This window comes from Cupressus sempervirens, chromosome 10 (assembly GCF_028749045.1).
Source record: "Cupressus sempervirens isolate cs-2001-9-10 chromosome 10, ASM2874904v1, whole genome shotgun sequence".
NCBI lineage: Eukaryota > Viridiplantae > Streptophyta > Pinopsida > Cupressales > Cupressaceae > Cupressus > Cupressus sempervirens.
The window spans coordinates 550506481-550516322 of NC_143127.1; positions in this window are offsets into that span (position 1 = coordinate 550506481).

Sequence of the window (9842 nt, forward strand, 5' to 3'; positions counted from 1 at the left end):
CAGAGTAAAGCAACAAGAGACAAAAAATAAAATAAAAGGTAGTCATATACATCAATGGCCTAAAGTATAGAATTCAAGATGAGGTAATCATATTATCCCATAAAATGGTATAAAATTTATTTCAAATGGCACTCAAAACTAAAGAAAGACAAAGAAGGAAAGGTGACCAATAGAACAAAGATAAAGGAAAGAATTTCATGGGCATAGGAAACTTTGAGGAAAAAGGAAAATCACCAAATCTATAAGGAAAAGTAGTCAAGAGCATGAAGGAGAATCAAGCCATAAAGGAAAATTTAGATGAAGTAGACCTAATGGCATAAGAATATTTGGTGGTAGAGACTCTAGTATCTTCACTATAAGATGCTTCAGTTGCAATCAAGTTGGTCATCCTTATCATCGGTTCCCTGAAAGGAAAGGATCCAATAAATAAGGAGGAGATAGAAGGGTTTAACTAGTTTAAGTAAAATATAGCTAAAGTTTCACTTCACCATTAAAGCATGCATATCAATAGCAAGGAGAATGTTTGATCGTAAGGAGAACACTCTTGAAGGTAATAACTACCATAGAACCACCTCAAACAAAGTCTTTGTTGATAACCACTTGCAAGGTCAATGGAAAGGTATGCAAGGGAATTATAGATTCTATTTCCTTTGAAAATTTGGCTTATGAAGAAATCATAAATAAATTCATTTTGCAAAGAAAACCACATCCATAACCCTATAAGGTGTCTTGGTTGCATAAAGAGTAACATATTGTAATTAATGAAAAAAGTGTGGGTAGAATTCCAAATAAGAGAGTATAGAGATAAAATTATTGGTAATATTGTTGAAATGGATTTTTTTCACTTACTTTTATGGAGATCATGGAAATATGATGTATATGCTCATCAAACAAAGAAGAAAAATGTATATAATATAGCTAAAGATAGTGAGAATTTTACTATCATCCCACTCCTTGATTATGGAAGAGATAAGAACATTGTGGCTGGTGTTTGTTGAGAAAAGATTGGTACAAGTATGAGAATGTGTTTCAATCATTGTTTTGTCACTGATGTCAAACCTATTGCTTGTTGGTAAGAAAACTACTTATTTGATTTGAGTACTATCATTTGTTTGATTGATGAAGAGGTCTTGATCAAATGAGATAACATGATCACCTAGAGGAAAGGTTGAGTTATGATATAAAATAGGAGTACATAGATCAGTTAAGACAATGATGATATAGTATATTGATTATCTACTTAAGGCTGCAAAGAATGGATACATTGATTAAGTCTAGAAGACCTAGTAAGAAGAATTGAGTTTTCCAAGCTTGACCAAGTGCACAATAGGTGTTAAGAAAAGTTAATGCAAGTTGAGTGGAAAATCAATTGGAACTGAGTAAAGTGAAGAATTAATGTATGTCGAGTGAATGTAATTTAAACTAAGTAAAGTTAACTTGATGTCAAGCACCAATAAAATTTAGTGTTTGCCAAGTTAACTAGTTAAAGATGAGTGGAAGAACATTATGGAAGCTGATTGACAACATATTGATGTCTAGTGCCAGTATTCATGTTAAATTGTAGATTTAATGAAACTATGCCAACTATTTTATTTTCTTGAATTTTATGAAGCATGTGGAAGATAACTATGATGAGTTGGTGGCAAAGAATTCAAGGTAAACAATTTTGTGGTGAATTCAAGGAATATTAAAGAAGAATTTTCTAGAGGAACCAAATGAAAAAGTGGGTAGATTCATTGTATCCTATCTAATCCTAACTAACCCTAAAATGGATGATTGTGGTGGAATTCAAAAAGATCTTAAATCTCTATTTATAGAGAGAGTTGGTTAGAAGCAAAAGTTTTCATGTGTGAGAACATAAGAAAAACAAGGAGTCTAGGGTATTTGCTTCATTCAATGGCTAAATAGAAGAGACTATTATTGGCAAGAAAAGCAAGAAGGCTTAAGAGTATGAATGCTTGAAGGGTGAACAAGCTATCGATGTTGAAGTGTGTGAAAGCCAAACATAATGGAGGACTAAAATAGAGAATTATAATCTAAAAGTGAGTTGTAAATTTGTTATTAGATCAAGCCTTACTATTACTTTCTAATCATTGTATCAGTCTAGGGTAAATGCTTTGGATTAAGGTTGACCTAACAATCATTTTCAAATCCTTTAACTAGATGACATTCCAAGTGAATGATCTAAAGTCCTCTAATAAGGCTCACTCTTAATAGGGTGATTGAAATCCTCTATACAGATCACATTTAATAGTGTGTATTATAACCTTTAAAAAGGTTGGCCTTTCATAGGGAATCACTTTAGAAGAGTGAGAATTAGTAGCATGTTACTAGTGGTTTTACCCAAATTTGGTTTCCACATAAAATCCATGTATCAAATGTGTTATTGAGTTTTTTATGTTTCATATTTACATTTTTGGAAAGTTATTTTGACCTAGGACAATAACCTATAATGTTTAAGAGTTGTATGATCTAATGGATGTATGCATAATAAGGTTTTATGGATATGGGTTCACTAAGATGTGAAAATTTTTATTTGTACACCTGAATCTTGGATAATTGATTCACCCACCCCCCTTTGTTATTCTAAGAATTCCAAAAATTGGTATCAAAGCCATCCAATTAAGAGGACTAGTTTGAATGTAATAGTAGAAAAAGATCAAGATGTCAAAATGAGAGGTACCCAAGATTAAAAAGGAGAACTTCCTTGCATGGAAAATTTTGATGAAGCTACACCTAGGAGGTCTTGGAGACCATGCATAATCTACCATCATTACTAAACATGTTGATCCTATTTGAGCCCCAACTACCGATGATCTAAAAAAGAAGAAAGAACACAATCAGGCAATGTTGGAGATTTCCTCTACCCTAAGTTATGTTAAGTATGATGGTATAAAGGGTTGTGATTCTACAAAGAAGATGTAGGATACTCTTTGCAATATTTATGGAAGAGATGAAAATGTTTTGAGAGCCAAATCGAAAAGTCTTAGAGGTAAGTTTGATGACATGAGGATGAAAGAAGGTGAGAATGTTGTTGAATATTGCTCTAGAATAAAAGATGTTGTTAATCCTATACGAGGAGCTAATGGTATTATTGATGATGATATTGTATTGAGTAAAGTACATAGAACATTGTTTCCCATCTATGCTATTAGATTTTTTTCCATACAAGAACTGAGATGTATACTAGGTTCAAATTTGACTTTGAAAGGTTTGGTAGGTAGGCTCACTGCCTTTGAGCTCTCTAATTTTGATAACTTCAAACCTAAAAATGTTGAATCTACTTTCAAAGCTAAGTCATCATTTAAGGAACCTAAAGAGAAGAAAAAAGGTTAAATATGTTTCTAGTGACAGTGACACATATGAGGAGGATGTAGAATGGCTTGAAGCACTACTAGCGAGGAGATTTCACAAAGGAAAAGGAAAATTTAAAGCTAAGTTACCTATCATGTGTTTTAATTACAATGAGGTTGGTCATATTGCTACTAGATGTCCAAAGAAGAACTATAGAAATAGAGATAAATACAGTAGTGAAAGAGATGAGGATAGTTAAGATTACAAAGATAAAGGCAAGAAGTCTTGCTAGATTGTAGAAGAGGAAACCAAAGATGGATCTAATGACCATGATGATGAAGTGGTGTATATTGCAATGAAGGATGATTCTGATAAGGATGAGGTAGCTGCACTAGTGTCTTATGTGAACAAGAGTGACAGATGGATCATTGATAGTAGGTGTTCACATCACATGACTAGAGATAGAAGTAAGTTCATTACCTTGAATTATTATGATGGAAATAGTGTAAGGTTTTGTAATGATGCACCTTGTCTAATAAAAGGAAAAGGGTCTATCAAACTCATGAAAAATATTTTGTGTGACAATTCTTACTATGTTGAAGGACTTAACTATAATTTTTTGAGTGTGTCAAAACTGAATAGTTTAGGTTACAAATTTGAGTTTGAGAACAAGATAGCTAAGATCTATGATACTGATGGGAAATTGATTGGAAAATTTAATCAAACAAGAGGTAATCTATTTTATCTTGATATGAATGATGCTACTTGTCTTGTACAATTTGATGATGTGTGGTTATGGCACAATAGGCTATGTCATGTTAATTTTGGTAACTTGGTTAGTATCACTTACATGAAAAGAGTTAGAAGTTTTCCTAAATTGAAGAAACTTGACAATATAATTTGCAAACAATGTCAGTTAGGCAAGATGAAAAAGTCTAGTTTTAAGAGTAAGACTCACACCTCTAAAGGAATTTTGGAGATTGTTCATACTAACTTGTGTGGACCAATTAATATGCAAAGCTATAAGGGTGACAAGTAAATTATCCTATTTGTTGATAATTATTCTAGGATGATGATAGTTATGTTTTTGAAACAAAAATCTAATGCTTTCCAAATATTTAAGTGGTACTTAGGAAGAGTTGAAAAGGAGATAGGAAAAAGCCTGAAATGTCTAAGATTTGACAAAGGAGGAGAATTTACATCAAATGAGTTTGAGATGTTCTATAATGATAGAGGAATCAAAAGACAGACATATTCACCTAGGACCCCTCCATGAATGGAATTGACGAAAGGAGGAAAATATTTGTAATGGACTATTCTAGGACACTCATGATGGAGAAGAATGTTTCTTTGAAATATTGGAGAGAGGTTGTGAGTACAACTATCTATACCTTGGACTATGTGCAAGTCAAGAAAGGTACTCATTCAACACCTTTTGAATTATGGTATGGATACTCACCCAATATAAAATATTTTAAGGTATTTGGAAGCAAGTGCTACATTCTTAAAGATTTTAGGAATGGTAAATTAGATGTTAAAAGTGAAGAAGATATATTCCTTGGCTATTCCACAAGAAGTAAAGCTTATAAGTGTACACTAACAAAGTTGTGGAAAGTGCACATGTAAAGTTTGATGAATATATAGAGGTACATGATGCTAGACCTATAAAGGAACTAGAAGAATAAAAATATTTTGTATACTTTTATGGTATGACTACTGATGAAGATGTTGTAAATCAAGTTGTAAATCAACAACAAGTTTCAATAACTATCGACTCACATACAATGAATGTTAATTTGCATGCAGGAACTGAGCTACAGTCAGGTGTCAAGTTGCAAACTGAAGCTAAGGCACATTTTGATTCTAAGATTAGTGTACACAAAAGAAATGTTAAATTACCTGATAGAGAAGTGCATAGTGACTTAGAAGTTGATAGACCTAATGAAGAAAGTAGAGCAAAACCAAGATTTTCAAAGTATGTCAAGAGACATCACCCTGCTAAACAAATTATTGGAGACAGAGATGCTAGACCAATGAGAAGGAATAGGCTGAGAAGTGATAAATTTTTACTAAGAATGCATGATCCTAAGATAGCAAAATATTCCTTAGAAAATGAGGATTGGAGTAAAGCCATGAAAGAAGAGATTGAGTAGATATGAGAAAAATAAGACATGGACTCTAGTTGTGAGAGCAAAAGATAAGAATGTGATTGGAACCAAGTGGGTGTATAGAAACAAGTTAGATGAAAATGGTGAACTCACAAGGAAGAAGGAACGATTAGTTTGCAAGAGATATGCACAAAAGGAAGGGATATACTATAGAGAAACATTTTCCCTTGTTGCAAGATTGGAAGGAGTAAGAACTCTGATTGCTTACTCTGTATACAAAGGTTTCAAAGTTTATCAAATGGATGTGAAATCTACATTTTTGAATGACATATTAGAAGAAGAGGTTTACATCAGGGTAAACTTTAAGAAAGCCGCCTCCAAAAAAGATATAAAATATTGGAAAATATTTCATTAATTTTAAAAATGAAATTATTTCTATTGGCAAATCTCTTAATTTTTTATTCTAAATATGGTTACTATTGGCAATTATTTTTGAATCATAATTATTTTGTATAAAATATTGACAAATTTGGATAATAATAGGAAGTTTATTAATCACCATGGAATATTACAAATCAAAATTGAACATATTTTTAACTTGTGGAATATTATGAGGATCGTTACATATACTTTAAATTAGCAGTGAAAACTAAATATTGGTGACATCCCTAAAGTAAGTAATAATTATAATAATTATTGGTTAGATCAATTTAATTTCAACAATAATGTATTATTTTTAGGTGACTCAAATCTAATCATGTAATGAATATTGTAGTGAATATTTGAGTTTAAATTTTTCAATAAAATAAATTATTGAGCGATTTTAAATATTCTAGAACTAAATTTTATAAAACTATGGCAATTTAGGTTGTATCAAATCTTAAGTTATTAGCCAAATTACTAGCTAAAAAATTCTAAAATTAGCCAATTTGTGAATATTAGTCATTAAAAAATACCTTGGTAAATACATAGAACAATTAGAAGGATTTGTTGATGCTAACAATAAGAACATGGTATGTAAACTACACAAAGATTTATATGGTTTAAAGCAAGCCCCAAGAGCATGGGATGAAAGGCTTCACACTTCTCTTATGAAGATTGGATTTGAAAGGACAAATGATAACAACAATCTGTACTTGAAGATAGAAAAAGAAAAAGTTATTTTACTAGCTGAAATTTGTGTTGATGATATCATATTTGGAGGTCAAGATGGATTATGTAAAACATTTGTAGATCAAATAAAGAAAGAATTTGAGATATCTCTATTTGTGGAGATCAAGTTCTTTGTTGGTTTACAAGTATATCAGATGAAATATGGTATATACATCACTCAATCTAATTATGTGAAGGAAATACTGAAAACTTTTGGATTGGAATATTCCAAACCAATTATCACACCTTTGGTGATAGGACACAAGTTTTCAAAGAATGATGATTCAACTAAAGTAAATCAAACATTTTACAGGTCTATGATTAAAAAATTGCAATATGTAGTACATTTTAGACCTAAAATTGTATTATCTATTGGGATAGTTGTAAGAATATATACAAATCCTAAGGAGAATCATTTGATGGTTGTTAAGATAATTATGAAATATCTGAAAGGAACATAAGACTATGGTCTATACTATAAGAAAAATGAAAAATTTGAGTTGACAGCCTACACTGATGTTGATTGGGCTGGAAACATTGATGACAGAAAGAGCACTAGTGGAGGAGAATTTTTCATAGGAGAGAGATTGATCACCTAGACCATCAAGAAACAAAATTACATATCTCAGTCTACTATTGAAGCTTAATATATTGATGTTGTAGTAAATTGCACACACATTGTATTGATCAAATAGCTACTCAAAGGCATGAAGGAGGAAATCAATGAACCTGTGGTACTTTATTGTGATAATACAAGTGCTATTAATTTATCAAAGAACCCTATGATGCACACAAAGACTAAGAACATTGCAATCAAGTATCATTACTTCAGAGAGTTAGTTCAAGAAAAATAAGGATGGAATATGTGAATACAAAAGAGTAGATAGTTAATATCTTCACAAAAGCTTTACCTAAGGATGCTCATGAGTACTTAAGAGGTAAACTAGGGGTGATATCTATATCCAAAGCTACTTAAGAAGCATAAGTAGTGCCCTGCATCAATTGAAGCTCAATGTTGTATCTTACAACTTGATGTAGTGGATCTTACTTTAGAAGCTATCTAAAGTAATGAAGGAACTGAATTAGAAGATTTATAGTCACAGTGCAAGGTGATAGAGGGAGAAATTGAAATTGTTAACATTTGCATGTTAAGATGAGAAGTCTTTGGCATTGTTGTCAAAGAGGGAGTTATAAGAACGAAGAGAAATAGTAAAGGGAGAAATGAACAAATAGAATACCAAACACAATGAGAAAGAAATATGAAATATCTACTCAGGGGGAGATAGTGTACTTGACCAATGAGGGAGAAATGACTAAAAGAAATAGATCTACCTAGTAAGAGGGAGAAAGTACTAAGGGAGATATAAGCCAGAAGGAGAAGCTTTGCAATATGATAGATGAAGGGAGTCATAAGGAAGAATTGATTGTCTATTGGTTAGAATATAATTTTGTAGCCTGCATAGAAGATGAAAGGTGCTGATAGAGGGGGAGATTTCAATATAAGGATTATTTTCTTTTTGGTATTTTTGTTGGTATTGGTTTGCCATCAATGTCAAAGAGGGAGATTATTGAGAAAAGATTGATACAAGTATGAGAATGTGTTTCAATCATTGTTTTGTCACTAATGTCAAACCTACTACTTGTTGGTAAGATAACTACTTATTTGATTTGAGTAATATCATTTGTTTGATTGATGAAGAGGTTTTGATCAAATGAGATAATAAGATCACCTATAGGAAAGGTTGAGTTATGATATGAAATAGGAGTACAAAGATCAGTTAAGATAGTGATGGTATAGTGTATTGATTATCTACTTAAGACTACAAAGATTGGATACAATGATTAAGTCTAGAAGAATAAGTAAGAAGTATTGAGTCTGCCAAGCTTGACCAAGTGCAGAGTAGGTGTCGATCAAAGTTAGTGCAAGCCGAGTAAAAAATTAGTTGGAGCCAAGTAAAGTGAAGAATCAGTGTATGCCAAGTGAACATAGTGTAAGCAAATAAAGTTTAGTTGATGTCGAGCACTAGTAAACCTTAGTATTTTTTGAGTTAACTAGTTAAAGATGAGTGGAAGAACAATATGGAAACAAATTGACAACATATTGATGTCGAGTGCTAGTATTCATGTTAAATTGTAGATTTGACAAATTTGAGTTGATTATTTTGTTTTCTTGAATTATGTGAAGCATGTGGAAGATAACTATGATGAGCTGGTGGCACATAATTCAAGATAAACTATTTTGTCACAAATTCAAGAAAGATTAAAGAAGAAGTTTCTAGAGGAATCAAATGGAAAAGTGGGTAGATTCATTGTATCCTACCTAATCCTACCTGACCCTAAGATGGATGATTGTGGTGAAGCAACAAAAGATCTTAAATCTCTATTTATAGAGAGAACTGCTCGAAAGCAAAGGTTGTCATGTGTGAGAACCTAAGGAAGACAAGGAGTTTTCCAAGTAGAATGAAGGAATGAAATAGAGATCTGCAAGTGAGTTGTAAATTTGTTACCAGATCAAGTCTTACTATTACTTTCTAATCATTGTATCAGTCTAGGGTATATACTTTGGATTAAGGTTGACCTAATAGTCATTTGTAAATCCTTTAACTAGGTGGCATTCCAAGTGAATGGTCTAAAGTCCTCTAACAAGGCTCACTCCTAATAGGGTGATTGAAATCCTCTAACCAGGTCACATTTAATAGTGTGTATTGTAACCTTTAATAGGGTTGGCCTTTCACGAGGCATCACTTTAGAAAAGTGAGAATTAGTAGCATGTTACTGGTGGTTTTTCCCAAATTTGGCTTCCACATAAAATCCATTTGTCAAATGTTTTTTTGAATTTGGTATATTTCATGTTTACATTTCTGCAAAGTTATCTTGACCTAGGACAATAACCTACAAAATTTAAGAGTTGTATGACCTAATGGATGCATGCATAATAAAGTTTTATGGATATGAGTTCACAAAGTTGTGAAAATTTTTATTTTTACATTTGGAACTTGGATAACTAATTCACTCCCCCTCTTAGTTATTCTAAATAATTCCAATAGTGTTATGTTGGTATATGAGAAATAATTCATGAAAACTCTTATGGGTAAGGATACCCCATGTTTTTCCTTGGTTATGAAGCCTAAAGATAAAGAAATTGTTAAACCCCAAGAGAGGAAAGTTGGTCCTAAGAAGGTTAAGGATTTGTTCGATAAGTACAAGGGAATCATTGGAGGAAGTAAACCATAGACTTTATCCCTTATCAAAGATATCATTCAATGTATAAACCATATTTTGGGTGTC